Source organism: Oreochromis niloticus, linkage group LG19 (assembly GCF_001858045.2).
Source record: "Oreochromis niloticus isolate F11D_XX linkage group LG19, O_niloticus_UMD_NMBU, whole genome shotgun sequence".
Classification (NCBI taxonomy): Eukaryota; Metazoa; Chordata; class Actinopteri; order Cichliformes; family Cichlidae; genus Oreochromis; species Oreochromis niloticus.
This window is the reverse complement of record NC_031983.2, coordinates 25,524,056-25,550,337: the sequence shown is the minus strand read 5'-3', so window position 1 is coordinate 25,550,337 and position 26,282 is coordinate 25,524,056.

The window sequence follows — 26,282 nt, the reverse complement described above, 5'->3', positions numbered from 1 at the left end:
GGAGGATAGCTTTAGATATGCACAACCACATGTGATTCTGTCTGTGCCAGACTGCCTGTGTGTCGCCAGTGTGTATAACTGTGAGGAGAGGACTAAAGAAGATTCTACTTTGGTAGAATGGTGTTGCATAAGACGTGCCTTGAGATACTTGATATGTTGTGTGAGAATGTTTCTCACATGGTAAAAAGGCACATTTCAATGAGGCTGATGTCATGGTCAGACAGTCTAATCTTTTCTCTACCTTTCCTTGTCATTAATCTTTTTTCATTAACTCCAGTTATCAAAGCAACTTGTGTCAATTCATTCGGCATTTATTTGGTAATAAAATCCACCTCCCGCTATACATTCAGATTGTTTATCATGTCCCAAGCACATAACTTCCATACGGCTTACTGCTGGCACAATGTTACTTCCATATGTATATATAATTGTCTTTTTATTAAACTCAGGTGTCATAGGTACAAAGCTTCCTGAATCTGAAAGAAAGATTTACTCTGCAGTGTTACGCTCACTACATTATGCTGATGAATTCAAGCAAAAATAAATATAACCAGACTAAGAACACAGGAATCTATATAACTATACTTGGTTCTTTTTTCATCATGATTCTAAACTTTCTTTCACTTCTAAGGTTTTCCAAACCACTACATAATAAAAAATGATCAATTCCTTACCAAGTCTACAGAAGCAGTGTGTGTACAACCACTTTTAGCAGCAATAACTTGAAGTAATGGTTCTCTGTATGATTTTATCAGTTTCACATCATTATGGAGGAAATTTGGCCCACCATTCTTTCCAGTATTGCTTCAGTTTGTGTGCTATTGTTTATACAGTAAGAGCAACAGCATTTTTATTCGGGCTGAGGTTTGGACTTTGACCAGGTATTGTAGTCTTTTCTTTTTTTCAGTTGTTCTGTTGAAGATTTAGTGATGTGTTTGGGATCATTGTCCTGTTGCATGACCCAATGTTGGCCTACCTTGAGCTGTTGGATATAAAGCCCCACACTTTACTCTAGGGCTCTAGATGGGTGGGATTGATTAGTTTTATGACTTCTTGCTCATTAAAAGAGGAATAACTGTTTTTATAACAGAATGGCAGTTGGATCAAACAAAGACAAAAGAGATATATACTTTTTGTAAATGGCTCCTATTCCTCATGAGCCAAAACCCGGTTACCTTCCCCTTCCAAGCAGCAACATGCCGTCTCACTCCTTTATATCTTTTGGCATAGTTTTCAGATCTGCAATAAATGTTATTTAATATTAAGAATATGTCAGTCAGAAACATTGTGTTTGCAAAGTGTTACCGACCCCAAAGCCAAGAATTTATGATTGGTTTGTCTTTGTGTGTCTCTTTATGGTCATCTCCATATAATGCAAATAAATAAAATGAAATCACCTGTTTTTCTGAACAAGGACATCTGTAACAAATGGAATCTTTTCCTTTTCGGATTAAAATTTGGTATATTTACCCCAACATATCCCATTTTTTATGGCTACAAGTATTTTTGCTTCTTCACAACCCTCCTCCTCCACCCCACAATGCTCCCAGCTAACTATAATTGAGCAGTTCTGCTACGTGAGAAGCCACACTCTACATACTGAGACAAAAGTGGAGCACCTGGACTGTCAAGATGAGGAGCTATATGGTCTCTTTATGAGCTTAAAGAAACCCCCAGAGCTTATAAAAATTTCTAAAATAGTTCCAAGTTCGGAGGGACATTACATGGTGGAGTTTGCATTTTCACCCTGTGCCTTCAAAGTGCTCTCTCCATGTACTTGGCTTCTTTCCTCCAAGAAATTCATGTTATGTGTTAGCCCTGCAGTAGACTGGTGCCCAATCCAGGGGGTACCCTGCCTTCCACCCTATGACGACTGGCAAAGGCACCAGCCCCCAACTGATTTAAAAAAATAAATTAATTAAAAAAAATTACGTTCTTGGAAAGTCGAGTATTACTGGGTTAGAGTTAGTATTTCATGTTTACAGTTTCCCATTCTGTCACATACACAAGGTAGTTTGTCAGCTTGATGTATGTGACAGAAGCAGAAAAAGAGATCTAGAGTTGGAAGGAGACGTAGTTATGATTTGTATTTTGTTTCCCCCTTTGTTGTCTCTTCTGATAGTCATAGACTGTATGTTTATAAAGTTTCTGTATATTTTTGTGTGTGGGGATGGATTCCCGGAGATAATGCGTTGTGAAGTAATTTGACAGCGTAACACAGTGAGAATGAATAAGCTGCAACAGAACAGAGCAACACACATCAGCTGCTCTGGACAGATAATCTAGTTAGGCTGCGGGTACACAACACCACTGAACAGGCTGAGGAGAGATTTAAGATTACAACCCAGAAGATGGATATCTGCTCATTCTGCTCACATTCTCTTGCAGAGCATGATTGTCAGTTAGTTTAGCTGGCAAACACTGACTTCTGGAGCAGAAGTTGTAGATTAATGGAACAATCAAGATCAAAACTTTCATTTAGAGAACCCATGGTAAGCTTCCAGATTTTTCTTAGGCAAATATTTTTCTTAACAGTCTAAAGACTTATTCTTATTGAGTTTGTCACTTTAAACATTAGTTTTCTAATCCGTTTTTGAGCCTGCAGAAATATTTCACAGTTTGTATGGCCATGTCAATAGCAGTAGGTAAAAGGCATTGCTTTCTTCAAAATATAGTGACCCAGGAATACAATTAAGACCTTTACTGTACATAGCAGACATGGGATTTTGTTTTACTATTTTGTGCTTTAAAAATATTTTTAAGATAAGACTATTTGTAATGCAGCCATTAACACAGACTGTGTGTTAATGGCTGCAAAATTCCAGTTTTTGAGCTGGAAATAAACAGATCCGACCAATCAGACCCACATGGTTAAAAAACCAAACATCGCTGTGGTCGTTTCAAATAATCAAAATAGTGTAAGCAAAGGTTTTTCTCTCTGATGTGTTTCTTTCTGAAAACAGCACGACAGCTCAGACAAAAAAGAAGAGCTTGAAAGAAAATCAATATGTTTTAATATAAAAGAAAATGTTTCTGATCCAAATGAATGGATACTTTGTGTGAGCCTGTGCACTAAAATTCAGGTGAAACTCAAAACGTATTACAAGCTATTCCACTGTTCAAATATGTGAAGACCTTTCTTGCAAACGTAATGCATACTTGAATCACATGGTGTGTATATATCATTTATACCAATCACAAGAAAAACACAAAAGGGCAACTTTTAGTACCTCACAGGCAGATAAATAAATATTTTAGTACAGAGTAAATACTAAACAATTAGTACTTCATTTTTTAAAGTTTTGGAGGATCAAAGGACATTTTTTATGTGAAGTGCACATTTATTTAAATGCAAATCATTATAACTTTTTGACAAGTTTCGACCATATTGACTAACTCTTTACATTTGACTGTGATTTCAAACAGATAATTTTTATTCAAAGCTTAATTGTACAAATTCCAAAGTATTTTAAAATATTTATACAACAGCAGTGGTTCCTTGCGTTCCCTTAAGAGGGTGGACAACAAAGCTGTAATTTACTATCTTTCAATCAGGATATTTATTTTTTAGTTTTGTGTGCAAACCATTATTTTGACTGCCTGAGTGCAGCATACTAATAATAAAAAAAGTAGGGGTGAATATTGTTTAAGCATTTTTTAATCTCACTTATTTTTCATCTTACTTATTTGCAAGGCTGGATTTTGACTGAGAATGGAAGTGGAACAGAATTGTAGAATATTCAAATACTAATCTAATCCTAATCCTTGTAATACCTAATCTCAAAAAGTACTAAACCTAAAGTGGGACTGCATCGAAAATTATGAATAAAAATATAAAATATTCACAGGTGCAAATGCAAACATTATTGTTCATAAGTGGTGCAATACTGAAACACACACACACACAGAGAAACAAATATTAGTCAAAGTAAAGAGTGGGCAGATGTAGACTGACTTTATGGAAGACAGACCAGGTGTGACAACACTTTGAGAGAAGGGAGGTAAAGACGAGAACTGGGAAAGGAAGAGAGACAAACAGAGAAGAAGAAAATAGAAGTGATAGCAACTGAGGAATTGAGTGTTGTTTATATGGCATATTAGATGCATCCCTCCATGCTGGGCTGAATACAGCAGCTGTGTCTCTCTCTCTCTCTCACTCACACACACACACACACACACACACACACACACAAGCAAAACTGTGACTTAAAAAGCAATGGAGAGAGGCAGAGTAAATTTAGGCCATGGGTTTGGAAAGCGATTGCTTGTATTTGTCTGCATGCGAGACTACAGACATCGCATCTCTTTACTGTACAAACAGTGGGCAAGGACTAAATTCTGGCTCTTATCATGCAGACAGTATTTTACTTTATGCTTTTAAAAAAAGACAGAGTGAGAAATCCAAAACTACACGTGGTGGCACAAATTGAATTTAACATGAGAGTCTTTTATAATCCAATACAATATTTGCCAGAAGAATTTTGTTTTAAAGAGAGATTTGAATAAAATGTCGAAATATATTACAATACATTATGTGAAATATATAATTTTGGTACAAATAAAAAACTTTATGGCAAGTATTATTTTTTAATACTATATATATATATATTAAAATGTTATTTATATTATACTTATTATTATTATAAAGGTTGACTACGCTGTAAAGTGGCCAAAACTAACACTACTGTATACGTGTTGCTTATATACCTCACTTTCACTGTGCTAGTCTGTTTGCTATTGAAGATGAAATTTGCCAGAAAAACTAGACTATGAATCTTTTTTTTTTTTTTTTGCTCTGTTTTGGCAGGATGGAAACTTTAAAACTAGCACATAACATATGATTCATATATGCTTGTTACGACACAGGATTCAGTGGTTCAGTATGGTTCAAATTAAAATGGGTGGGTGCACATTACACCCGTTAAACTGATTGTTGATAGAATTTACTTCACCTTCTCCAAAAATATATATTTAAAATTTGGCTGTGTGTGTTTGAACCAAAATGGATGGAATCTATCCATCACTTACCTTTTGGCTATAATCCTACACTTTAAACAGTTTTTACTGAAATGGTCTTTTAAACTCTTGGACCGCCCCTGCCAAAAAAATAAATAAATAAACAAATGAAAACATAACAAAAGAAAACTCAATGACACTGCAAAACAATTTACCACAGTTGGAAATGGACAGGCTGGTGGGGGCGAGTATTTGCAGGAGGTGGTGAGACAGAGCTTTGCACAGGGGAAATGCTGCAATTTAGGGACCAAAAATGTGAATTAGTTTTTGTTTTGATGCATTCTCCACAGTTTGTTTACAACTGGCATGGCTATGAAACTTATCAAATAGAAGAACACTGAAGTGTTGAGAGCAAAGATAAAACGGGAGCTTGGTGTGGGTGATGGTGGCATTGCAATGATCTAATCGTCCCATAGTCTAAAAAACGGATTCCTTCATTGATGTTGTTTTCATCTTTACATACAAATTCACCCCCCCCATCTGTGACCCTCTAGCTTTCCCACCCCTTTGTCTTTGCCCTCTTTCTGGAATGCAATCAATGCAAATCAAGGACAACAGATTACAATTTTTTAGTTTATTTCTATTTAGTAGTCACACTATAATGTATATGTTGTATATTATTGTGTGTGTTACTGCTAAAACTGTTTGCCTAATTATATTGATTTTAGCTGCCGGAGTGGGAGTGATGAATTTATTTGAGGACTGACAGGTATAGGCATGGGCAGATCCACATAAGACTAAAAGATATTAAATGGCTGTGTAAATGAATAGATTAATACCTACGTATACAGAAAACTAGACTGACTGATGATTATTTTGAGGAATTGATGGACTGATATTCTATGTAAGTGTAAACAGCTTAATGTATGGCGTGATCATTAGGAGAATGGATGGCTGGCCGATTGCGTAGGTAAATGGCATATGTTATCTGGTCTAAAGGTAATACACTAAACAGTGGCTGGACGGATGAATACGTTTGAAAATGTGTGACTGAATGTGTATAACAGTAAATACGTGAAAGCTATGCATGTTGGAATCTCCCCCTTAATATATATCATATTTCTATTTAAATTACATAAATCGATTGATATGTCCTTATTTTTGTATGTGTGAAAATGAAAGAGTATACTTCGGATTGAAGCTGATCCAACAAAAAAAAGATCTGAAAATTTGAATCCAGCTATAGTTGCTGATACAGGAGCTGAGAGACGTGCATAATGGCAAAATGCATTTAAGTAGCATAGATTTTAGTGAATTTGAGTAATTCCTCTCAAGCTTCCAGGAGGAGAGGAACCTGGAACTGTGCAGAACTGTGGGCATCCTGACAAATTAACCTGAATCTAAAGCACATAAAGAGTCCTGTTGATGTGTTTTGTGTTCAGCCAGGGACTTGAATCATTTCTTTGTGATTGCCAAGAGGAGCTCAACCTGCAGTTCAGATTTTATTTTGTATTTTATGGAGCATGCATACATACATATAGGCCTTATTATGGAGCAAAGCAGCTCCTGTTTAGAAGACCTCAGCCATTTTTGTTCAAGACAGTGGAGGCCAATACCCAAATACTTTTACCCCAGGATATCTACAGGTACAAATTGTCTGAAATTTAAATTATTGTATAAACTGAAAACATCTAATAACTTTTTTTAACCAATGAACTTATGATGAAAAAAGGGGGAAGCTTGATTTAGAGGTCTACTGAAAATGTATTTTCCTTGAGTTTAGATGAAGGTATTATGATATTCAACATTTGTAACAGGAGCTATATTTCAACAGAAAGTAACAAGACAAATCAGGTCACATACTTTTGACTGCTTCTTATTACTGACCAGTTTTCTGTTTGACATATTTTTATGCATGCAAAATGTGCTGTTTCAATTTTAGTAATACTGTAGCGGTACCAGTAATATATGCATTCATTTTCTTTGCATACTTGCTATGTTGGATTAGTGTTAAGTGAGGAGGTGGGAATTAGTAATAAATCACAAGGGTATAATGCATTCATTGCTATTAGAAATAACCGGACTGTGGTTAAAATTTACACAATGCTTATTTTAAAAAAAGAAAGAAAGTCTGACAAAACTACTTGAATAATACACATGAGGATAAAGTCCACATTAATAACAATGATTTCTTTTAAACAAAAAATATGGAGGAAGTTTACAACTACCCTGCAAGTACTTGTCTCTATAAATCACTGTGCTTAGATTTTTTTTTTCTTTAAAACTGCTTTTTGTAAGCTGCATTATCCAAATAAAACTGTTGGCTTTTACCCATTTAATGTTTGTTTTTTTATTAAGTGTCAGTACCGTCAGTCAAAGCAGAACTAGAACATAAAAAAAGAGGAATTTAATCTTTTTTCTTTTGAAAAGACCAACTGTTAATAGTGAAATTTTATTTCACCAACAGTGTGGTGAGTCTCCTCCTCAGTTTAAAGAATAATCAAGCACCATAGCTACATCTACTGTTTATAGAACCTGGGATATATGTGATATGAAGAGGAAATATTGCATAAAATCAGTTGGCTCTCCATGAAATAAAAAAAAAAAAATTCTGTTCAGTTACACTGATAGGAATGTAATACACCTATGACAAATATACCTGGTTTTGTCCAAATACCCCAACCACAGCTAGGAAACTCAGATCTAACATTATATCAATACCAGATAAACTGGAGTCCATGGAGTTTAAATGTTGCTTTTCAGGAACAACGATGTATCTGAATTGAGGGAGGTCGGTCTCCACAATTAGTCTCCCGGGGACACTGAAAGTCATCTTTGATTGGGTACTTTTGCATGTATTGTCAGTAGTCTCCTGTCAACCAGCAGCAACACAAGGGAGTGTGTGCCAGCCATGTCTATACCATCATTCATAGATTTCTCATCCTTCAACTACACACAAGGTGGATAGAACTTGTCGACCTTTATGGGCACCAAGTGTGGCGGCAAACATACATATAGGCTTTACACTGGACCTTGTAATTCTTTCTGTAGTGTATAATACTTATTTGTCCTAAAACTGCTGGAGGAAATACAACTCAAATACAGTTTTTTTGTAAGTTCTCAGTCTCTATTAAGTGCTAGTAATATTTGGGTTAGTCACAGATTTCTCTGTCCCTACTCTTTTGATGATTGCTGTCACTGTGTTGATAACCTACTTATGCTTCTCACTGCTGAGAGTTCTCCAACAGGAAAAAAATCCCCTAAGGCTAAGAGGTAGCCATAGTTATATTGTGGTAATGGTGGATTTCAACTGTCTTTGAGCTTTACAGCAGAGAATTAAAATCTTAAGACTTTTTATAATGTCATTATTGGACAGGACCCAGGTACCTTGAGTGACCACCAACAAAACAATTCAAATACACAAGCACAAAATTATAATATGCCTTTGACAGTCATGCTCTCGCCATCCTGAATCAACAAAGCCTTCAGCACTGTGACCACTGGTCATGAGGATACATCAGTGGAGAAGATTTCTAGGATTTTTGAATAGAGTGAAGCAGCGTGGAATGAAAAGCAGTAAGGGACAGGGAGTCACAGGGACATCAGAAAATTCTCTCAGAAATAAATGCCAACCTGCATCGCTTGAAAACTGGTTGAAAATTCAGCAAGTTATGATGATTTTTCTTGTGGACAGACTTCATAACCATGCATTAGGAGAAGTGGCTGCCCAGTAATGCACATACTGAAGCACATTCAGCCATGAGGTTTTGCAGTAACTGATTTATTTATACACTTTTTTACAAATTTTGGTGGTCAGTACACTCATTTCAAGCACTGACCAGATGGGAGTTGTGTCCCAAGCACAGGATAAACAGTTAAAATGAATCTTATCTGGCAGAGATCCTGCAGAATATTTTTGGAAAAATAACAATTTATGTGCTTCTGCTCCTTATCTCCTCCTCGACAGCCCGAATACCTGTTAAACAAACAGACAAAGTAAGACATCAGCAGCAATGATTGAAGCCCACATAGAGGCCGTCTCGCTGCCTGTTCGCATTTGTTTGAGACTACTGCTGATTAGTGCTCGGAGGGTTTAGATGTCAGCAAGGATTCACATGATTTATCTCCAATTCTTCTGAAAATCCGCTTCAAACACACCTGAGGTGGCGCAAGATATTTATACACACCGACAAGTGTGCCCACGTGTACAGATATGCATGCTCAACAAATAAAGACATGCACAGCCCACGCAAGTCAAAACAATTACATATACAATATGTGCTTCCACATTAATATAACATCTGAATTCAGTAAAGCATATTTAACTTCCAAACATTTCCTGAAAACCTATTAGTCTTTTGGTTAGTTTGCTGTTAAGAGGTTGGGTGTTTTGCAAGACTGCCAATAGCCTGACCAGTCATTTAACATAAAAATCCATCCTGTTACACAAGTTGGTTTGCATGGTTTCACACATGCCACCAACCTATGTGAGGTTTGTCACATGTGCTCAGTAGCCTCCAGAAAGTTAAACGGTCCTTCACATATAAGTCTTGTGGGGTTTTCCTCAAGAAAAGTCTATGTCAAAATCAAGACTGAGGAAGGGAACAGAACGGTATGAATTACTCGCACTTAATAGCCCCATTTTTTCCTCCATGCTTCCAGTCCTCCATTTTTTTTAACCAGCTTTACATTTTTTCCTCCAAATTGCCCTATATTTTTACCAAATATAACAGAAAAAAAAGACAAGATGAAAGAAGGAGATGGAAATGAGATGAAAGGATTGTAAATGTCGGTAGTGACTAGGAGTCCTACTTACTTTTATGTGTTTGCACTTCAAAAACAAATGCACACAGAAAACAATAACCTGAAGGGTAAAATGCCCATTTTTATTTTCATTAAACAAGCTTAGCATTGTTTCATCTTTACTTATTTGGTTGATAGTAGCAGAGATTTTCTCTAATCTTTCATCTATTTTTGTCCCCGTTTTTCAGTTGAGCTTTTACATTCAGTAATGGTCTTGAGGTTTTGGTCTTCTGTTTGTCATTGAATCTAAGAAACCACTTGAAACTGAAAAAAATAATTTCCTTTGTTGTGAAAGCAGCCTAAACTCAGAGGCATGTCAATATGTAATTATTAGTTAGACATTTGGATTTAATTCAGTGCAGAGCAATCTCCTAAGTGCTGTGGGCAAGTGAGACTCTTGTACAGAAAATGATTTATCCCGAAACAAAATGAAGTTTCTTACAACTGTGCCCAGTATTTCTTTCAGCTCAGGATTGAAATGTTAACATTTGGGGTTTCTTTAGGACAATAAGAAAAAGAGAAGGATGGCTTATTTCAACCATGTATCAGATGGTTGATTTGTGAATTCAAGTGGTGCAAAAGATGACTCTCAACAGAGTAAAGTTTAAAGTAGCAATTTGAGTTCTGAGCTCACAGGCACGCGTAGACATGCACAATGTTTTAAATACACACACAAACATCTTCCTCCACTATACCTATTTAACAAAGTTAAACATACCATTTGTGCTGCCTGTTTGCACTCCTGGCTGAAGAATTGTAATTTTTTTTTTTTTTACTTCTATCATGAAATAAATAACTAGCGTGTTACAAAAAGATTATTTACTAATACCTGAAAATCACAAGTGCTGTAGGAAATTTTCAAACCATCCCTTTAAAAAAAAAGCAATGAAACAGAATGAAAACATCTCAGTATACATAAAGCTAATATTGAATAATTGTGCATAAAATATTAAATGTAAAAATAATTAATCTGCAAAAAAGTTTCCCTATCCATATCAAATGAATTAATATTGTTGCTGCATATCTTTAAAATTAGCTTATTTTAAATACTTTTTATTGTATTTGATGTCCAGCATCAATATTCTATAAAGCATATGTTTGCTGTCCTGTCACAGATTTCCTTGCTAATGTACTAAAGAAGTTATTAACTACCTTTTCAAACTCCATCCTCTTTACATCACACATGATGACCAAGGTTAGCAAAAGGAAACTCATCTGTCACGATGCGAAATCACTGTTTACTTGCTAATGCTAGCTCAGCTAGTAACTGAGCAGTGAAAGGTGATCCAGTAGCAGCTTACCTTGCACGTTGCTCTTCCGTCAGGTTACAGTCACACACCAGTGGGTTATCCACAATGCACATGCGCAAACCATTAGCAGCACGCTGCTTTCCCAGCTCCGCTCATTGTAAATGTGAGACAGACGCGCCCTCAGAAACAGAGAAGACTATATTTGGATATGTGATTGAAATGAGCCCTTTCAGTGACAATAACCAACTGTGGCCACAAGATTGCAGCTATGCTAAGGAGGGATTTCACTTTGCTTGATGTGTTTCTATTTTTTTATAGTCTTGATGGAACTCCACTGTTATAAAGTGAGTCTAAAAAAGAAAATGTTTTCTTAAAATCAACACTGGTAAAATTAGTTGAATTTGAACCAAAGCACTCAAGTTTTAGGCTGTAAAGCCTACACAGAACACTCCACTGAAAGTTAACACAATGTTCCATAAGTTTTTGGACAGTTGGTTATCTTTTTTTTTTTACTTTGTAACACCATGTGTGTCATATTTAACACATTTTTGTGAGTTTGTATCATCAGTGTAATTGTTATCAAGAAAAACCTGAATTAATTGCACGGTAAAGTTGTAATCGAGAAACTGCACAGAAATGCCAGATGTAGCAGAAATTATACAAGTTTAAACTAACTTATGCAAATTGATATTTATTTTCTTTTTGTTTTAATTTACAGAAGATTCAATAAACAGTTCAGAAAATACAATGTTCTGCATCAAAATATTTTGCAAGAAAATCATATAAGGAGATTTACTGTAAGACTTTATCAGTTGTTCCCTTCTCGCAGACAAACAGAAGAAGAATGGAGTTTGTTTCTCACAGGTAGAGAGCCAAGATGTCTTGCTAATTTGCAGCTAAATGAAAGGTGTGTGTAATCATGCTATTAAAGGAGTCAAAACTAAGATAAAGTTGAAAAAGACTGAAAATGTGTAAAACAGATTTATGCAAATTTGTTCCATTTTTATTTATTTATTTTTTTTAGAGGTGTCAAATATTCTTCTTTCTATTGGGCATGACAACAGAAACTTAGAGACACTAGGCTGAGAGTTGTTAAAAGCAAGCAGTACAGGTAATGTTAGTACTTTGATGGGCAAATAATATATTGTGTGACCACTCTTTAAATATTTGTAGTACAATGTAAGAGTAGGTTGTTTCAAACAGGGTTAGGGCTTTACAAACCCGACATGTAAAATTAGTGCAAATTGTTCTGATTCATCTATTCGTTCACATCTGACCCATCAGACCACTGCAACAAGTGTGCTGTAGCTGAAAATGCACATTAGTGCTGAATATACAAATATTAAAATAACACTATTTTACCTCAGACAAACTGGGAGAAGCTGCTGCAGTTAAATAAGGTCAATTATTAATCTGCCCCCTCAGATGTCGTCCCAACTCTGCCAACAAGGAGGTCAAACTACCACAATGACATTGTGAAATACATACAAAAGCATACAATTAAGTTTAGGGAAGAATTTGTACACATGGATTTGGAAATATAGCGACATTCAGAAATCGTACTAAACCGTTCATCTGGTTCATCTTCTTCCACTGAAAACGCTATGTCCAGATGAACAGAATCAACTTTCTTGGATTTCCTCTCCTGGAGTATAGCAATCTACTTCTAAAACTACAATACAATACATAAATTTTATGGCGTAAAGTATAAAACAATCCATTACACATCCTATTTTCCATCAGTGTTGTTACCAAAGGTGAGACAATTTTTCACTCAAAAAAGCAACCTATTTTTGTGTGCATGCATGTGTAAATTGTCAGCAAAAACAGGATTTGATTGCTCTGTGAGCAAACATAAAGAAATAAAATGATTTTCTGAGAATAAGTAAATAGAAACTGGGTAAGGGTAAAACAAAGTTAGTGGTGTTTCAGTTTCAAACAAAGCTGAATAACAAAAGCAGATTCACCAAAAAAGGGAAAGAAATGTAGTAGAAATAGTTTAAGCATGTGATGGAAACCATTACTGACATTTTTCCCTCAATATTGGCATTGTTAAAAGGTACATTACTGATATGCATCTTATATTTGGCTACATGGTTCTTTTTATAGGACCTTCTCATCAGCACAGAAAAGAACAACAGAAATGACATTAATTCAGACACAATAAGAAAGGAGGAGCAGGTGTGGAAACAGGTAGGAAAGCAGCTTGCAGGAAATGTAAGCACCTTATGCCAAAAAGTTACATGGATGGATATCAGTTGAGCTTGAACCTATGAATTAAATTTGATTGCAGCAGAAGGTGTGGTTACCTAAGTATTAATCTCTCAGTCTAGCCATGTTTGGCGTAACTGTGTGTGTGTATGCAATGAGTATGTGGTTAGGCAGAGAAATCTATTACATTGGGTTTTCTTTTGTAAAACCAGTACCTAAGATGTTGCTAAAGGAGCTTCTCAAGCTTTTTGAGAGCTTCCTTTAGGGGGGTGGAAGGTGTTGTCCAAGATTAGTCACAGCTTGGCTTATAGGTTTCTCCCATATGTCCCCCCCTTATTCCAAGAGGCAGCACTGGCATTCATGATCAGTTTAGACCTCTGTGTGACCCCTCCTTTACAGCAAACAAAGACGCTTGAGCACTTTCTATAAGTACTTAGTAAGTATCACTACAATTCCCATGAAAATGGAAGAACCCTAAAGGGAGTCAGTAATTGCATTTAAAATGATTGATCATTTAAAAAAATCCAGCACAGCCTAGCTCAATAGTAAGAGTAATCTACAGCAAATGTACACAGTCAACATAGTGCACGTGTTTCAAATGTCTTGAGCTTGTGGGTGATGAGAACTTGCCAATGCATTCAAATAAACATTTGCCCCAGATGGTGAACTGTGTAGACGGCCCAGCTCAACGCCTCAATGCACCACCCTCAACTAATGACCTCATTAATGTGGAAACAAAACCAAACCAGGAGTAGGTGTTGTGTCTCTAGTAAATGGCTTGACCTATTTATTGTGGGTCTACAGGTTTGCGGTTTATTATTTTGTTTTCTCTGACCTCGGTGGGAGACCAAGCTAATGTGGTGAGAAATGTGGGCTGTCCGCAGGTCTGTGTTGCTGTTAAAGGGTGAGTTATACGATTCACAGGTTGGAACTACCAATGCAAATAAAAGGAGACAAAGTTGACCAAAACCAGCAAATTTCTTTAAAATGAGACTGTCTCTAGTCCTGTACAGCATATCAAAAGTGTGGTAACATGCAGCATATTAACAGTTCTTTCTCTCTCAAACATAACCACACACTCACAATCACTGCATGTTGGGAAGAAGACACCAGGGTCTTCTTCTCATTTTATTAAAACATCACACAAGTCTGCAAGTAAAAACACATGCAGGAATATATGAACACTATGAATATGTGCACCCACATGAACAGACAAATACATAGGTTTTCCAAATTTATTCACTCTGCTGCCAATTGCGTAACTCAGTTGTGATTAACAGGACCCAGGTAGGAGTGACATCTTTGTCCCAGTGTTTTGCAAACCAAAGCAACTGCAAAACCCTGGAGCATCAGTTACCAAAACAAAATGTGGTGTTTTGCTGAAGTGTTGTTTCACTTTACATGCCAGAGGTGAAGAGATGCAACTAGTAAACAATAACATCATTTTTATTGTTAATTATATCAGTGGGTGTAATTGTTAAATAGCTACTTTGTCACTGTTTCAGGAGTGTTTAGTGAATACATGATATGTGAATGCATGACTGCAGCAAGTGCGACTTGTAGCTGTACTGAATATGACAGTTCTCTATTCATCTGTCTCCCACTAATGTTAATGCCAATATAACCAATCTCACAATGCAGCTGTTCTCATTAACCTGCAGTCAGTGTAGTGACAATAACTGAATGATCTGTACTACCTCCTGTAAGAGTGCTGCTTATTAATGAGCAGTGATCATATTTCACGCCGGGTCAAACTGATAATCACTAAAAGAGAAAAAATGTAAATGAAAACATGTTTGCAATAAATTCCACACAATTGAATCAGTACAGTTGATCTCAGAGAGGAAAATAGGCCTATCCTTTTTTTTTTTTTAATTCTTTTTAACTCTTTGCTTATAATTGAGTAAAAATAGTGACAACTTGGGTTTCACATGTTTCCCTTTTAATTTTGGTTAGAGTGGATCTATGAGATCTGTAGCTTTGTACTAATCGTCTTTACTTTAGCGATAGAGGTAAATGAGCGAGCTGCACAAAGCTAAGTGTAAGGGATGGCTGGCTCTGCAGCTTCTTGAAAAGAAAGATATATATGAATCATTTTAAACACTCTCTTAACTGAATTTGGAGAAACTCAGCAGCTAAATTCAGTTACCCTAGAGACAGCTGCAAGTCATGTCTGTTTGATGGGATATTTTGATGGCACACTTGGACAGTGTCCTTGGACTTAGAAATGTGTGCATGAATGGGCGTAAGCTGTGAAACTGAAACTAATGAATTTATGTCACTGACATAACATCAACATTGGTATTATTATGAAGCAGAAAAGACCGAGACACAATGCAAATATAAAAAAATATACAAGCAAAAAATGTATAAATAAAAAAATGTAATGTCAAGATTTTTGCACCTTTTTCTTTTAGAGATGTCTCTGCTTCTAAGCTGTTTTATGATTGCCTGAGTAAATAATGCTAATACTATATTTAATGTTTAAGTATAGGATAAAGACCCGGAGGAGGCTGTTATTGTTCGTTTTAGGGTTTTGATTGAATTTCAGTAAGGCATTAAAACATAAAAGTCATTGCGTTATAAATCTGAGAGTCACATTCCCTGAAATCACCGATATTGCAAAACCTCCAGTTGCAGCAACACCAAAGGTTGCTTGTCCTTTCTGCTCTTACACTATACTAAAAGTAACTTAAACTAAAACTCATTTATAATAAATAAATAAATAAATAAATAAAATGTTTCCACCAGCCACAAAGCTAATCAAAAAAAACGGTACCATATATTAAAGGGAACTCAGGATCATGTTGCTTTATAAATCAATAATTTGTTTGCAGTGGTTCTATACTGGCTTGTTTAAAATGTCAAAAGAATGGAGAGATAATGGAAAGCCTGCCTCGATTTTCCAATTCATTACTCAGCTACGTTGCTAATGTTTTGATCAATAGCAAGAGGCACACAGGGCAAGCATGTCTGGTTTCAGCTCTCACCAGCCACACCTGCAATAATGAAATTGTTAAGTAATGTATGATATTCCCTTATCTTAAAAAGCTATGCCAATATTTACATTTTATTCCCTTCATATTTATGCTTCACCTATAGTGTGTGTGTGTGTGCGTGCGCGTGCACGTGTGTTTTAGGACCAGGCCTTTAAATAAGCTCCAGGTCTGACAGGGTAAAATATTATCACTTAAAATGTATATATTCTTTCAGATCACTTCTGAACAAGTGATCTAAAGAAACCTTTATCTCTGCACTTATGGTAATGTCTCAAAAAACCGCACCCTACAAAATTACCAGCAGCAAAATGAAGGACACAACACAAGACTGTCTTAAATAAGCAAGGAATTCTACTTAATGGAAAACTACTCCAACTGACTACTTCAGAAAGGCCATTAGTGTGTCAAAATCATGTATCATAATCTATCAGTTAAATCATAATAAATGCATTGCGATCATCAAGAAAAACAATAGATCATCTAAAATGTGAAACCTATTATCGAGTGCTCAGGTAGGGTCAATACCGCTATATAGGTAATCATCCATTTATCAAAGTTAAATATGAGATAAAACAAAGACACGTTTTATATTCATGTTTGCTAATTATCTATGCACTGAACTGAAACAATAATACCACTCTGTGATTTTTAAAACCTACTCAGCCTTCACATTTGAAAAATATTTTACAGTAATAGGCTGGAAGTGATACTGTCCTTCAGAAAGTATTAATTTTGACTTTAGTCATGGTGTGGCCCATTATCTATGGTTGTGATGCGTTTGTGTGTCGCCTTATTAAAAAGAGACAACATTGCCTTTCAATGGTATAAATTATTAAACCTCATTATTACTTGCTTGAGAAACACAGGACACAGCACACAAGACGCCGCCAGAAAGAAGACAGAGATGGGAACAAAGCACCACTGATAGGTGTGAGAAACAGTGAGTCAGAGATATCCCGCCCACACACCCCGGGAGGCGGCTCAACATAACCAGATCATCATCATCAACATGGAAAGTGGAAGCGAGCAAACAAAAGAAATCTTTATAATAAATAAATAAATAAACATTGTAAAAACAATAGATATCAAACTCCAGCGAGCCTTACCATCACAAAATGTCTTCACATAATTCAAAACTGTACTTTTTTGATGCTAGCATATTTTAAACACATTTTCACTTACTCTCTTTGTTTTTATATTACATTATTATAATATTATTGTATTATTACATTGTAATAATGAAGCATTTGTAGGACAGACTTGTAACACGAGGTAATAACATGCATTAAGGCCATTGCTTTTAGGGATGTACTGTGGACATGATGGTTCTGCTTTCCGTTTTCTGCAATGCCAACTATAAAAGCTAACTAGCTATTTATTTTCCTTTTTTATACATTTAGTTAAAGCATAGTACTGAAGTCCCTTTTGACCTATCAGAGTTAACCTGACTGTTCTTTGGTCCCCTCCACAAGAGGCCAGCCAAGGTATTACCAGCATCCATGAACAATGGCCTCAGGAACCAATTTATCTGGAATGATGTGGATACCCATTTTAACTTTGTGGCAGGGCACCTTTGGGTTCCACAGTAGTCTCTGAAAAGCTGTATATGTCAAGAAGAAGCACTGGCTATCCTCTATAAGCCAGCACCATGCAGCAATTTGCCGGAGCAATGTGACACAAAATCCTATTTCCCACTCCACAGTGTTTAACAGGATGGAAGGCGCTCTTTCTATCTCTCCCTCGCTTTTCCTCTGTCTACCTTGCTTTCCTACTCTGTCTTTCTCTGACTCTCTAACTTTTGCTTTGAAGTGCTTTCAACTCCTAAAGTCTATGTGCTCTCTCCCTTACATTCTTTCTTTCTCTTCTGTTCTTCTCCCACTCTCCTGCTTCCTCATGTCCCCCCTCTCAGTCAAGCTTTCAAATGCATCCTTATTCTCACGCTAATCCTCTTCCTCCCTGCTCAATCTTCTTTGTCCTCCTGCATGTGCCCTTTTTTGTCCTCTCTTTACCTCACTCCCATATGACCCCTCAAAGCCAGTTAAATCTGTAAATACTGTTTGTGCATGAATGATGAGTCTACAAGCAGTAGCAGGTACTTTTGCAGAAGTCTTCCTCTACACTAAAACAGGAGGGAAGTCTGATCCACATCTTTTGGTAGGCAGACAAAAATTGTGGAACATCTCATAGAGTTTCATGATGTTGGGTTTCTATAATGTCATTTCCTGTTTTAGTTTGTCATTCTTAGTCTGTTTACGCTGTTGTTAGTTTTACTTCCTGCCTTTGTTAGTTTTTGTGATTAGTTTGTGTTTTTGATATCAGTTGCTTTATTACTACATTTTGGAGAAACCTGTCCAGTCACCTTATATACTTTATTTCCATGTATGTTGTATGCACATGTTTCAGTATTCCCCTTTGAAGGGTGTATTGTTTTGCCTACCTTTGTAGGATTTGTTTGTTTCACCTCCTTGTCTGCTTGTCTTCATATGTATGACTATTGCCTTTTATTGGATTAAAGACCTGGATTGTTAGACTATTTATTCTGCCACCTGATGTCCTGCATTTGGGTCCTCTCATGGTTTTTGCTACACACAGAGACACTGGTTTGTCCATTTGATAGTTACAATTAATACCATTACTATTTAACAATGCACAATGTTTTTTTGATGATGCATTTTTATTGCTTATATCTTTAGTAATTGCACCATCTATATTACCTTCTCTTCCCACATGCAAAAACAAGCACAATTCAACAAGTCACATTTTCAGAACTGTGGCCCCACCTGGCATTATCCTCAGTTCTCATGACAGTTTCCATACCGCAAGTAGTATTATACTGTCACATGACACAGTCCAAATTCATACAGTTTGATGATACATCTGTATTGTGTCATCAGTTATGACAAAGAAAATAAGTGATTAGAGTTCCATTCAATTCAAGAGCTTTCAAGAAACTCAAAGCACATAATCAGATCTATGCTCCAGAGCTCTGAGTTGGAGAAATGAATGTCATATTTGCTTGAACTTGCTCAGTCTTATGTTATGTTGAAGTAATTCAAAAGGATGCTTGCAAGATTTTTACTATGTCAAAAAAGAGTGAATATATTAATCCCAGTCCTTCCTGCACTTTTCCCACGATGATCAGACCCTTCTGTATATCCTAGTTTTACTCGGTCAGGATGTTCCTTAAAGCTCAAATTCTCAAAAAAGAATGGAATAATTTTTATTTCTTTTTTTTCAACCAAACATTGTTTTCTGTTTGATTTCTTTTTTGGTTTTTTATCTCAGTTCTATGGAGACAGTCAATCCCTCCATCATGGGAGGCTATTCGAGGTGCCATAGGGCAAGGGTTGCCAGCCTGTGGCAGGCCTAACCTAACATTACTGGTAATTTTTTTCACATTACAAAAATAGTTTTAGCTATAAAAGTATTTTTGTAACAACGTCACCTTTTTTAACTTTGCCGCTTCATAGCTTAGATTATTTATATCATCATTTTCTAAAAGTCTTTTTATTCTTGTCCATTAAAATATGTGTTTCTGATCAGTGTGCATGCAGTAAACACACCATCTCCTTTACTTCAATTCTATTCTTCCATCTGTTCCTTACACAGAAATACCAAAATCTCACCAGTACGCTGCTGAACAATATTTTACTATCACAGCTTTTCTCTGTGGAGGGTGTATAAGGATGTGAGACAGGTCTATATGGAATCAAAGCCCTTTTAGATAGCCTCTTTGGATAGGTGTGTGCGTGTGCGTTTCTGTGAGAACACTGAGTCTTTCATGAGATTTGTAGGTTGGCTTGTGCTGTTAAGACAGATTCTTGGATGCTCACATTTACACACACCAAGCTCTGTGGAGTGCACATAAAAGACCACAACTGTTTTCAGAAACTTCATGAAAATGTGAGAATAGATTGATTTTCCCTTTTGAAAGTATCGTATGTTTTTTGGCACACTGAGTCAAAGGTAATTGCATTAATAAGGTGATATCTTTAATGTGTCTCTGAATCTTAATGATTCATGCACCAGTTTTTGAGGCACTTTGCTATGAATTTCATTTGCAAGAGGAAGGATAGTGAAATATTAGACCTTAAGGCAATTTTGACCAAGACTACATTTTTTAATGAAGGTAAGTAGAATAAGTTATTAAATTTCACTGTTATGCATGTTATATTTCTCACCTTTTTCAGGTTTTATGTGGTATTTGAAGCCCATTAAAAATAAAGTTATATCCAAAAAGGTATCAAGCTTCTGCTACAAAACATTACATTAAAACATTACATGCCCTTACATTATTAGGGGAAATGAACAAAGGTGCTTTCCAAATTATCTCCCACTGAGCATGAACGTAGTTTTCCGACATGAGAAGATAACGTCTTCCTAAGGTTTAAATGTTTGTAGTATGGCTTGACAAAGTGAACAGCATTTCACTTATTTTACAAGTATGCATGTGTTTTCTGCAGATTTACAGAGTTAGAAAAGTTGTGCTGTTGATATACCAGCAGATAATAATCTGCTTAATTTTCTCAGGACTGTGCAGAGGCAGATCTCAGCGTTGTAGAACTCTTATCCCTGGGATTGTTTAGAAACATTTTAAAAAATAAATAACTTCAGTATAATATACATATGTAATATATCATACTAATATACAAACTTAAGCTATAGCCCACTAATGAATTTCTGCCATGTTTACATATGCTATGAATGTCATAACTTAAAGACCTATCCTTAATTTAATTTTCAGCACAATATATTCTCTCTTTATTGATCCATAGATGTATTTACTTGACACTCAACACCACCTAGTAGACATCCGATACCCTCTTGAACTTCCACACATCATTTCCTATCACTTAGCATTCTAAGCGGCAATATCCACACTTCCCTTGTGGACAAAATCTTCAGCTCTTTCATGTACATACCAAAGCATTCACAAGCTGAGACAGAACCTTATATCCTGGCTCTGCCCTTCTCCCCTGCTGGCCAGACATGCCTGAAACACCTAATCTAGGAGATGCACACAAGGCATCACAATCAGGATCATAAGCAGCAGAACTGGCTCACTTCAGTGTGAAGGCAAAGTGTTCCCGATCAGGTGTAAAGTTTATTAGAACATTTACTGGTAAACAAAGACAAAAGTGCCCTGTCCAAACCATTCAAACTCAACGGTGAAACATAAAGGATGTCATCTCCTGTTCTGAGTAATTTAGTTTAAAAATTAAAAACTGTAATTTGACATTTTAAGTCACTTTTGGCAATTAAATATGAAGATTCTTCTGATTTCTATGTTTTTGATTTTTGGCATTTCTACTCAAGGGCATATCGAGCATAGATTAATGCATCTGCTCATATGACACATAACTCCAAAACACTCTTAACTTACTGCTTATGGCATGTAGTGTTTCTGTGCTGCTGACGTTTATTGTGTGACTGTTTATCTCTGTCGACATTCCCCTCTTGTGTTTAATATTTTAAAATCAAAAGGGTTACAGGGACACACTGTTTGATTGGGAAAAGCACAAGAAGGTGAGAAAGGTACTATGAAAAGTATATGGATAAACAGGAGAAGCAGGGATGATGAAGTGTCTGAGATAGAAGAGGAGTAAACGAAAGAAGGTTAACGATAGGAAGTAAAAGCTGTACATTGAGGAAGGTGCAAAGAATGTGTAAGCAATAGAGCTGAGAGCTGGTAGTGATCAAGAGTTCAAGCTAATGAGTGATATGAAAATGGAAAAAGAGACAGCTGAGAAAGCGAGTGAGTGGGAGGATCATGGCTGAGTTGGAGACTGAAGAGTGGGTTTAAAATGCCAGGAGACAGTGTGTGGTAAATAAAAAGCTCTTTATGGCCGGCTGGGCGATTTAGTGGATTATCCCTTTACAAAGGTCAATGCTGGTTTGGAGCATGACCAAAACAACAACAGAATGAAAGAAGAACAAAAAACAAATCTCAAACAAAACCTTCTGACTCTGACTGAAGCTGTAAATGGCACCAGCAGTAAGCAAATATGACAACAATAACAGGAGCTTAACAGACAGCTTAACATCGTGAACAGAAAAATACACTCAAAGCAGAGAAAATGGGCTGCTTAAAATTAAAAATAAAATGCATAAAACATAAAAGTCCCAAAAGGCAATCGTCTGCTGCAGTTACAAATGAACATTAATGGAGCAACAAAAGAACATACACAGGGCTTTTGACAGTTTGTGCTTCATGTATTAGAACACATGAAGAATACATGCTTGATAGAAATGAACCAGAATGCGAGGAACAGCTTTGCTTTCAAAATCTGGTAAAAATGTTATAATAAAAAACTTTTTAAACACTTTTCTAACATGTTATACAGCAAAACAGCTTGTAATTTTAATAATTGTAGTGATCGCATAGGTATTTCATTTTCTATTTGTTTTTATTTTTTTCTTTATGGTCACAGCATGAGATGAAGTATCCAGATCAAAATGTCCACTGAAACATAAAAGGCGAGTTTTCTTCTAAGCAAATATTAAATGCACTTAAATGCTAAAGTGCACCGAAGCTCTAGTAGCAGTTGTAATTGCCAGTTTACCTTTAACTAGCTTTCAGAAAAAAGAATAATGAACTGAGTTTGCACCAAGTGAAACTTGAGACTTGAACTTTATTAATATTGAAGTTTTTTAGATACATTTATTGTCTTTTTTTTCCTGATTAGTATGCTGTAACAAACTAGGTCACATTGCCATGAAAAAAAAGGGTGATGCAGACAATCATGATTCAAATGTATTTATTTGCAGTTTATTTTAAATTTTTAAAAAACAACTTAAACTACCCATGTCGTGCGGTTGCATGACATTGTGTGTGTTCATACCCACTCCTTCTCATTATCTCTTTCTTATTGTACTTTCTTTCTCCTCCACTTCTTCTTCATGTGCCTCCTCAACCACTGCTGTCTCATCCCTCCTCTCCACCTGATCTCCTTCCTGCTAACCTGAAATCTCATCTCCTGAACTGAAGTCAGGAGTCTAACACGCAAACCATGCATAAACATGTACATTCTAGATGTTGTCATGATTTTTCTCCAGACAGCTGACAAAAAACAGCTGTAAAAAGCTGGTTATAAGCTAACAATATACCAGCTAATGATAGGCCCAAATGTCCTAAATCCAACTATCCTACTTTATTCGCTAAGTGTCACAGTCTGTGAGTATTAGATGCACACTTAAAGAAAGTTTCAGTAACACTGACTAACAGCAGCAAAAACAGCAGTGCTAACCAATGGAACCATTCTGAAAATCCTCAACAGCTCAGCTCAGTATTACTGTCATCCGACTAAAGGCACCTTCACTAACTCATTGACCCATATCAGACTCCTTCCACACGGTTTTACAGCCTCCTCCAGAGTAGATAGTTGGGGATGGTCCACACCTGGCATTATGAGGTGAACAGCAGGCAGCCTGCACTCTCTTTATGAACACTGGCCAGAGCATTTGAGGTGACTTGGGGGTAAAATATTGCAAAATATTTGTCAAATATCCTTTTTTTGTTGATATTATTTAAAAATGTTAAAATATAGTGTGTACAAAAAGGTTTTTATACACAAACAGTAGTAGAAACGTGCCAGCCGGCCACACCCATTATGTAGTACAGATGGTTAAGAAGGGGGCCGGAGGATGTGCTCCAATTATAGGGCTATCATACTACTGTACTGGAGAGGAGAGTCCATCTGTTAGTCGAACTGTGGATGCAGTAGGAACAATGTGGCTTTTGTCCTGGTTGTGGAATGCTGGACCAGCTCCTTATTCTCTTGAGGATATGTCACGGTGATTTGGGAGTTTGCCCAATCAGTCTACATGTGTTTTGTGGACTGAGGGAAATCATTTGACTGCAGCCCTTGGGGGATCTAGTGGAAGGTGCTTCAGGAGTATGAGGGTTTTGGCCTGTTGCTATTGTCATTCGGTTCATAAACAACCATAATGAGAGTTTGGGACTTGTTGCCAGTGGATGTTGGACTTTGCCAGGAAAGCCCTTTTTGAGGAAAGAAAGGAGCCAAGTGGCAGATGGCTTTGGTGGCCCAGTATCATGTGTCTGCATTTTGTAGAGGATGGAATGCTGTTCGCTTCATCAGAGGGTTGCCTACGGCTTGCACTGGAATGATTTGCAGCCAACTGTAAAGCAGCATGAATGAAATTTAGTGCCTCCAAGTCTGAGACTATGGAATGAGAAAATTAAGCATCTTGGATCTTCTTCACAAATGGAGAGTGGAGCGGGAGGTTGTCAAATGGACTGGGGTACTTGTCTTTTGTGGTGAAGAGAGAGCTGACCGTAAAAGTGATGTTATCAATTTACCCGTCTATCTACCATCAACCTCACCTATGGTCATGAGTCTGACCAGTGACCAAAAGAATGAGATCATATATACAAGTAATGGAAATGAGCTTTTCTCAAAGGGTGGTTTGCCTCTCCCTTAGAGACAGAGTGAGAAGTTCAGTCATTCTGGAAGGACTCAAAGCAGTCCCTGCTCTTTCAAATCAAAAGGAGGTGGTTCAGTCATCTGCCTAGGACGCCTCCTGGGCACCTCCTGGCTGAGGTGTTACAGGCATGTCCTACTGGGAGGAGGCCCCAGGGTAGACCCAGGACATGCTGGAAAAATAATATCTTTCGGCTGGCCTAGGAACGCCTCATGTGGAAGTGGCTAGTGAGGGAGAAATCTGGCTTTCTCTGCGTAGGCTGCTTCCCCCATGATCTAGATGGACGGGCAGATTCTTTACTCACCTTCAGAAATTTAAACCCTACTAAAACTATCGTTTAAACATTAATACACTGAAATGCTCAGTTGTAATTCATTGTATTTTCTGTGTCCTGAAGAAGGAGCTGAAAAACTGATAAGTCTGTTAACTTATACAGTATGAATTTTTGCCGAATTCTTACCTGACTTCAGGTAAGCTAAAAACTTTGTCAATATAGTAATTATTTTCCAATCTTTCTGACCAAAGTGCATAAAGCTGATACTTACAGCACCATCTCTTTCATGTTAACATGTAAGGAAAGTCTTGAGTTTACTTTGATTTGATAACCAGCTTTTCGCAATTGCTAAGCCTGATTATCTGGTTTCACCCAAACATTGACAAGAGAAAGATAACTTGTGTTTGCTAAACTCAAACGGTGTAACAGGGCCTTGGTCTCTGTTCTGCAAAAATAAATAAATATATAAAATTGTATCAGTAAAGAAAACTAAAGTCTGGGTGCTATGTCAACTCTCTAATTGAACTTTGGTAGAATTTTGGATGTTGCTTTGAATGTTTTGAGGGACAGCAGGGCTTGAAAGAATAAATTATCTGAGATAAGGTAGTGTAGAGATGAAGAAAGGGAAAAAGAGGGTAGGAATAGGGGTAGAGGAGGATCAGTGAACACATTTTAATCAGAGCTAAATGAGAGGGAATAAGTAGGCAATAAGGGAGGAAACAAAATGGGATTAAAGCAGAGAGAGTGACAGCATGAGAAGAGAGACAGAGGCGGGTCATTAAGAAGTCTCTAGTGGAATAAAATGAGGCCTTATCATCTTAATACAAGAGTTAATATCACTGCTTGTAGAATATGGGATACACACACACACACACACAGGCTACACTTCTCCTTACCCACTCAGTCATTACCTTTATGTTTGTGTTTCTGTCCTGCCTCCTTTTTAGTGCCATTTTTTTTTAATCTAATTGTTTTTTATAAGGCTTTTTTAAACAAGGTTACTCTCACTGACATTACATATGCTGTCCTTTAAAGGAGATCTGGCCAACAGCCCAATCTAAATTTTTATTATAATTATTATTCTGCTGAATAAAATATAGCAATGTAAGGTTAGAAAGTTACATAAAAATATGTAAAAATGTGTTTCAGACTACCAGGTAAAAGGATAAAAATAAGAATATGGTCTAGTTTGTTTATGTGGTTATTTGTTTTAAACTACAAAGTATACAATTACACCAGAGGCACACAGGAGCTTTGAGCTAATTATTTACCTGTCTTGGTTTAGCATGGCAATGCTAACATTTTTTGTTTTGCACTAAACACAAACACAAAGGGCTCATACAATGG